The following is an 8,688-nucleotide window of genomic DNA, read 5'->3' on the forward strand; positions in this document are numbered from 1 at the left end:
CTGGTTTGCTCAATTTCGTTATTGGTATTTTGATGTCGAAAATGCACTAAGTTCAAGAAGTACGGTTGAAGCTGATAAAGGTGCGAGAAAGACATTAGTTGATGCAAACCGGCGAATAACATTAGATCCCGTTGAGTTTAACCCTTTGGGGACGAGCGCCGCATATATGCGTTTTACGCAAATCATCAAACTGGCCGAAGAAATCCTCTCTGCGTTCGACGAAGGCAGTTGTTAGAGCCGCGGAACGCATATATGGGTCCCATCTAAATACAGAGGAACTCAATGTAAATAAACCCAAATGAAAAGTGTGTATACAAATATAATGTATATGTTCAGAATTTGAGGTGGAATACTAGAACTTGAGTTATAGTGTCAGAAATATGCGTTGGCAATTTTAAATGAACGTGGAAGTAGTTAGGCACCACAGTACGATTCACTTCGAACCGTCCCTTCCCCAAAGGGTAAAATTGATCAAAATCAACAGGTCACGATCACTTAAAAGATCTGGAATTTTCCTCGAAGCTCAATGTATTCGCAAAGAAATAAACCTGTGTCGGCGCACTGGCGTCTGGGATTCGCCTCTGAAAAGTTATGAAAATTATCAGTTTTTGAAGCAAATTGTCACTAGGGATGTAATATGGGTTGTAAAGAATGCAATACTTGTTCATAAAACAAATTCAAGAACCTGCTCAAAACAGTTGCAAAACCGAAATTCGACTTTTGATAGCATAAAATGAAATATGTTGTATTTTTTATTGTAGTTTGAGGTAAAACTAGCATATTGGCATATCTCAAAAACTAGATCTGTTAGCAAATTTCTGTTTCTGTTTTCGGAATCAGCGCCCTCGACTAACCAACCTCGACTAAAAACCATCATAACATCTCAGAAAAAAATTCTCTTTCTCTTTCATTTTTATGTGTTTTTATATTAGGGAATCGAAAATGATTAATTTATCAAGAACATCTTAAGATCAAAATTATCCTCATTTCTCAACACTTGCCAACGGCGTAAAGTTGGATTCTTTTTTTACGTGGGCTTTTACTTAAACTCTCTATTTTTTCTGCTTTTATTCCTTTTGAATTACAATATATTGATGAAATCATTTTATTCATTTTTTTATTTTAAATGCGCAAAGTATTTAAATCGATTTTAACAACATTTCTAATTTTTTGGCAGAACCTCAGACAACATGAATTGCTGAAGAATTAATGGATTTGTTTTGGCAGCTCCTATAAGAGTGGCTTGTACTCGATTACTTCACAACTGGGTAATGCGCATTCGTCAAAATCATTTTCTATAAATAATGCTAATTCATGTCTACAGATTAATTTATTGCAAAGAGAATTTTGTTCTGAAATATGTGTTACAATTATTGAAACCCCAGAATTACAGATTTTTTTGATATTAAAATTAAATTTGTTGAATCAAGCTTTAATTTTGAAATAAAGGCAGATATTTTACTCACTAATGGAAAAGTGGTTATATCTCAATTCTTACGCTTCACTAATATTCAACTATTATGATAATGTTTTAATTTATTTAATATAAAAATACATTTACTGATTTTTATATAATTATATAATGATTCGTATCTAAACCTTCCACACTTTTTAGGACCCCCTGCTTAAAACATGCACACAAAATTCTATTTTTATTGCTTCGTTCTCTGGCTATTATAAGTTTTCTCGTCTTATGATACAAAATAATATTTTATTTAGTGACTACGGATCAATTCAAAATTACGGAGAGTAAAAAGCTGTTCTAAAAGCTGGCAAATAGGGCATATTTAAATATAGCATATTTTTATAACGATTTTATCAGTTTTTCTTAATGACATGAATTTTGGCTTTGCTTTTCTTTTAAGAGCAGTGAAACATTTATTTTTCAGAATAATTTGTGACTTGTCGCTCCATTATGAGCAGTTAACGATAATATCAATTTATCATTTAGAACGCAACTATCTCAATATTTTCGTTATTGAAGATACTTAATATTTCAACCCACTGTTTTTAATTGGATTAGACATCTTGTAACAGTCCTAACTCATACTAAGGAGTAGATATTTCACTGTACTTAGCCCTTATATAAGAAGACTTTTCTTAACTTTGGCGACATGGAGTCTCCTTAAGATTTGCCGAGGCCGTTTAAACTATATACGAGGCACACACAACATACCAAGTTTTATGGCATGATAAACTTCATAGTTTATTAGCAAAGTTATTAGTCGACAAGTCGGATCATGGCGAACATAGAACCTCTTGAAGAAAATGTTAATGAAAGTAAACACTCCGGTGAAAAAAATCCGCGAGCCCGTAATCAATTATATAATGGATATTATTTTTTTTAATTTAGAGTAACACGTTTTATAGAATTTTTATTCTTACTTTTTTTGCACTAACGAGTAATTGACTTTTTTAACTTTCCGTGGAGTAAGTAATAGTAATCGCAAGAAATCTAAAATAAACATTTTTATTTATTTCTACTTACTCCAAAAAACAGAAAGTGGAGAAAAGCGATGAAGTAATGCATATTGCTTTTAAAAATTCCTGTTATAATATGAATTGAAAAACAATGTGGAAATTATAAATACATATATAGCTTGCATATATATATAAAGTTAATAACTAGTGAGTAATTAATTATCATTAAAGTTAAAGTTGTTATATGACTTGTGAAGTTAATTAACTGAAAAAAGCAATAAACCTGATTCTTATACATTTGTGTTGAAGCTTTTTTATAAAAATAAATCAAAACAATTCTGTCATAATACATCATTTGTTATTAATCAGTAATATTATGAATAATATCTTCCTCATCAGCTGTATTTTGCGATGATTTGTCAATTAGAATTTCGCTCAAGTTTTTGTAGTATCCATGATTAACGGGAGAAAATAACTTTAAAAAGTCATTCATGACAATTTTTCAATTTTTCAATTTTTGACAATTGATTTATAACTTTAGAACATAATAAAGACTAATATATATTATTCAAACATTTTGATCTACCTGGTACAGACTTTCTTCCATCAATGGCTTTAAATCCGCATCTTCATTACAATCACATTTAAGATTGGGTTTGGACCTTTTTACCTTTATCCAACGTATTTTAAGCCAATTTACTGTAATGGTTACTATTCTGTTAGTGATTAATTGATATAATGGTGATAAAAAATTTTGGTGAGACATTTGGATTACCTGAAATGGCGCTTTCTTTCCACATGTTTTTATTATATTGTACCAATCATCTGGTGAAAAAGTGTCTTAATTTTTTTTCGCACTTGATCCAATAATTGTAAAATCTTGAGTCATTAGGCTATTTATAGCTATTTCCTTTGATCAGAAAATTTATTTCAATTGACTTAGCTTTTATTTCTGTACTTGAAATGAGTTTCAATAAACTTAACAGTTTTAATATTCCTGTCTTGCCTGGTACACGAATTCTAGTATGTTATTTTTTCATTGTTATGTTTTTTTTGTTATGTCCGTCATGTCTTATATAAAACAAGATGAATTTTTGTGAGATCCACGAGACCCTAAAGTTCTTTGCTAAATAATTATATGGTTTATATTTTTTACTAAATTCTTATCAGTAATTCATGAATTCGTAACCCAAAATCCGGAACATATACACTACAGAATGGAGTTAATCAAGTGTTTTCTGAAAAAATTATTTATTATTTAATGGTCAAAAAAAATCCGTTTCGCAGTGCTAGTTTTTTGCAAAAAGCCTCTTGCTAAAGCCACTATTATTGTATTATATATTTTATGCATTTTTTCTATCTTCCAGATGAATCGGGGGTTTTAAATGCGAGACTACAGTCTTTGCAAGCTAACGAGGTAATATATTAATTAGAATAATTCGAATATTTAATATGAAAATTATCATACAAACCTTGTTTGTATGCATATATTAGGTAAAAAGAAGTTTCAAACGAACAATTTTCAATGTTGTCGTATACGATTTCGATTGTTCCAAAAATGTTATTATTTTTCCATTGTTGAAACAAAACTAAAATAGAAACAAATCGTTCAAAATTATAATTTTTGAAATAAATAAATTTTTAAAGCATTCCAAAATCATTTGAAGCGTAAATAAATAAGCAGCAAATAAAAACAAAATTTATAATGAAGTATGTAAATTTGAATTTAAAGTTTTTCAGTTAGAGTCTAACAGGATAAATTGAATGTTTTATGTATTACATTAAATTAAATACAGGAGCTGATGATAGAAATCTTGCATTTGTTTGTGTAATTTAATTTTGATTGCGAATTAGTTGTAAGTATAACTTGATGCATTGCAGATGATAATAAATATTTTTTAAAAACACTTCCATAATCCATAATGTTGCAAAAAGTTATAAATATCAACTTTGCGATTGGAATGAATGATTTACGATAAATTGTACAATCGCGTAGTGCTCATCTGCTCGTCAGATATGAATTAAGTTATCGTTATTAATAAGACAGTTCAGCATTGGCTATGACCGATGAGCTATTACAGACAGTTGTTATATGCGTGCGCCCTCCGTACACTTCGGAATGATGCCATTTATCATACTATCAAAAGAAGTAAATGGTTCTTTAAGAATAAAAACTAGTGGTTCATGGAATCGAACCTTGTAAAATATTATAGGCCTATGAGAAGTGGTTTAATTATAAAAATTAATTAAAATGCGCTACGCACTATATCTCCGCGCATAGCGTTGTCGGTCGTGTGCTTTTTAAAGAAGTCGAAGGCTGATATGCGCGAGTTCGAACCCTGATAGAGTTAAATATTTTTTTTATTTTATTTTTACATATATCTGGTTAATTATTATAATAAATAATTACAATTATTAATTTGTTACATATACTCTATCACCATGCGAAGTTTCATCAAAATCCCAGACGAGTAAACCTGAGGGTTACCTCGTTAGAATTATATTTAAAATCGTTTCTTGCTGTTTAACTTAATATGCAAAATTTTTTAACTTCTCGTAGGGTAAGTTATAATATTGGTAAATAATTTGTTTGCATCACTTTACGTTTCAAAGCTTCCCTTAACATTTTGGCTCAAGGAATGACTCAGGAAAAAAAACTTGCTAATAATTGTGATTCATTGTAAATTAATTTTATTTAAATTTCAGGTTATATCTGCCATGATTTCAAGAGTTGTAAGCAATGAAAAACAAAAGGGACCCATATAAAAACTATCTACGCCAACTATCGAGTAAAAAGCGAAACATGAACAATAGAAGCTAAAATACTCTGATATTAAGTTCCGTGTACATACGCGGTATGCATGATGACTTATCTCTTTTTAAAGATATTTTAAGTCCGCTTAAAACGGAATTGCAAAAATAGATAAACCAAGAGTTTATTCGTGTAGTTTGAAGTGAAAATGTCAAGCAATGAACCGATTTATAGCAAACCTTTACCAAAACAACACCAGGCTAATAACCGATGTGCAGGCAGTAAATCTGCTTCAAACCGCAACCAACAGCGCCATCCAGAGAAATATGGAGACTGCGCAGAATCAAACGCTGCTGATTTATCTTATAGGTGATATAAGAATGTGTATATATATACAACATTCGGTGATTTTTATTTAAGCATAATTATATATATATATATATATATATATATATATTTATATATATATATATAATTGATGAGTTACGTTGATTTTGGCAGCAACACCAAGCAAAAAAAAACTAAAGCAATTGTGATAAGATTTATTTATCCATACGTTCCGATCTGCATCGAGACTGTCATTCAACTAGAAAGTTATTTTTATAATTGATTTTAAAAAATAATATAAATGTAAAGATATTGGACTTAAAGATAGGTACTTACAGGAAAAATTTTTTTTTCAAATTTCTATATTACATGTTTTGTTATATAATCACCTTACATTACTATTTATGCACTTATATGCTGCGTAAGTAACTTTATCAATATCAACAATTCACGTGCTTCATAAAATATTTCATTTCAACTAAAATTTTATTTTAGATACGCTTTAATAAATAATTTATTTGTGCCTTAGATCGGCGTCCAGGCGTACTCAGGATGACTCTGGTGTGCGCTTAGACTATGGATATGAGCGCGCTAATTACGGTGATTTCAGTAGGAGTAAGTTTCGTGCCAGTAATAGCCGAATAAAGCATCACCATCATTCAGAAAAGAATGATCAACTTTTGTTGAATCAATCACCAGCGCTTGCTATTAGGTCGCATCATAATCAAGTAAGTTTAACATAATTTATTATAGCCATAGATATTTTTTATCTGAAACATTTTTAGATAATCATATATGATGGTAAATATACAATTTTAAATATTTGAACTATTTTTATTTTAATAGCATTATTATTAAAAATGTTAAAACTACTTTGAATATGTATACCTTTTACAAAATTTCACCCTTTCAACACTCAAAAAAGGATCAGCAAGGCGTTTCGCTTGTAAACATTTCAATAGAAAATAATCATTATTATTTATAAAATGTTGAACTATTTTCGTTTAAGTTTGAAATTATTTTAAGAAAAGTTTTTTTGTTATAATTTATTTTTATTAATCAAGACTTTAGTGTATTATTTACAAAATTGATAGGTGCAAAAAAGAAACTAGTGGGGTGCATGGTATCGTGCCTTAAGGCAAATTGCTGGAACTTCCCGTACCGTAACAAAATGTTCGAGGACTATTAAATATTTTTAAATAGATTATTATAAATACTGTAACATTGTCTAATATTTATAAGAATTATATAAACTGAATTGCAAAGTTGAAGTTATTTGTTTAAAGTATATTAAAACTTTAGTCAGAATTAAAATAAAATTTGAATTATTTTCAATATACAAAAAAAAATCCAAAAGCAATTATTTTGTTGAAACAAGCAGAAAGTTTTTTGAATCATTCAAATCAGACGCTTAGTTCTCTCAAAAACTGCCCATTTAGCTCTGTATCTTTGAAATAGCTGGAACTGCCTTTGCCAAAAACTAATCACCTCTTCTCCCAATCATTACAAATTGAATGTTTTTTAGATCATTCAAATCAAAAATTTGCTTTTGCCAAAAACTATTCAGCACATCTCCCTATCAATAGGAATCGAATGTTTTTTGAACCATTCAAATCGGTTGATCCTCCGTGCGCCGGAAAACGAGGACGAAAAAATGCGGACATACAAAACACACACACATCCATTTTTTCTGAGGTATGTCAAAATGTTCAGAAACCTTCAAAACGTCGAGAAATACATAAATTTTCATTTTCGATTTTCGGCTCATTACTATAACTACCTTATGGGAAGTTAATAATACAAAAAATGCAATAAATTGCATATAAAATTAAACAAAGTTAAAATAAAATAAAATAAAAATAGTAATACAAAAATAATAATATAAATATATATATATATATATATATATATATATAATATGTATATTCCAAATAAAACAGGTATCTATACAGTTATTAAAAAGAAAAACTAAGTTTTGTTTAACGGGGTATTCTAGTGTAGAACCTCAAAAAAAATTTGTTTTTTATATTTGCTAAGTTAAACTATTGAAGAATATGTGTACGCAAGAATTTTTAAAAATCTAAATCATTTTCGGAGATACAGCTATTTGACCATGATAATCCTCTACTGTTTCAAAACTTTAAACGCGCTTTTTTTTTCATTAGAATTGTATTTTTGAATACAATGCCCACGATTTCTCGAGTTTTATTTTTTTCTGTAGTATTATAACGTTGATAAAGAAGTTATAAAAAATATGATAGTATAAAAATTGATTGCCGTGTTTACGATGATTTAAAAATGACGTACAATTTATGCTTTTGCACTTGAATACCTCCTTAAAAGAATTTTAATAGATTTAAATTTTTTTCAAATCCTAGTTTGACTTTTTAGTGGATAAAACATGCGAATTAAAAAAATCACACACATAAATAAAAACTTTAATTTAAAATTCTTAAAATTCTCTCTAATTAAATACAAACATATAATACGTTTGTATTTAATTAAATAAAACGATTAATATTTTAATATTTCTATTTCAAGATTTAGTATTATTTTTTCAACCTATATTTATTTCAGGAAAAGGACCCTGCAACCAAAAATCATCATCACCATCAAGATACGATTAACCATCAGCCGGTTTACGCTAATGATCCTTTCAAACGTTCAAACGATGATCAAAATTCGGACGATTATGGCTTCTTAAATTTTGAATCAAGGCGGCCACCTGTATCAAAATTACATTCACCCCGTAATGAATACAACTCATCTTCCGGCATAAAAGCATTTTTAAAGAGTAAGGAACATAACTCTACGGCAGGTTAGTACTACATGTTTAACTAATATAGATCTTTACTATAATTGATGAGATAACTTTGAATGATTGATTTAATTCATTTGTCGAGACTTCCATGTCAACTTAAATTTTGTTTGATAATCACAAAATGCCAGTGGAGCACTAATTTTTAATGATTTACTATCAAATTCGGTTTATTAATGGTTTATGGTGTGACTTTACATAACTTCAAATATAAATGAAATCGAAATGAAATATGCAATGTTTCAATTTCATGCATCATGAGAAATTAAACATTTTCATATTGCAAAAATTATCGCTCTGCTGATAATTAAAGTATAATATTAATAAATTTATTGAGAAATATAAATGTTCAATCGAGTGATTATTTATT

Source organism: Ctenocephalides felis, unplaced genomic scaffold, assembly GCF_003426905.1.
Source record: "Ctenocephalides felis isolate EL2017-DRISC unplaced genomic scaffold, ASM342690v1 CF-g0.4_SCAFFOLD_01886, whole genome shotgun sequence".
NCBI classification, from domain to species: Eukaryota; Metazoa; Arthropoda; class Insecta; order Siphonaptera; family Pulicidae; genus Ctenocephalides; species Ctenocephalides felis.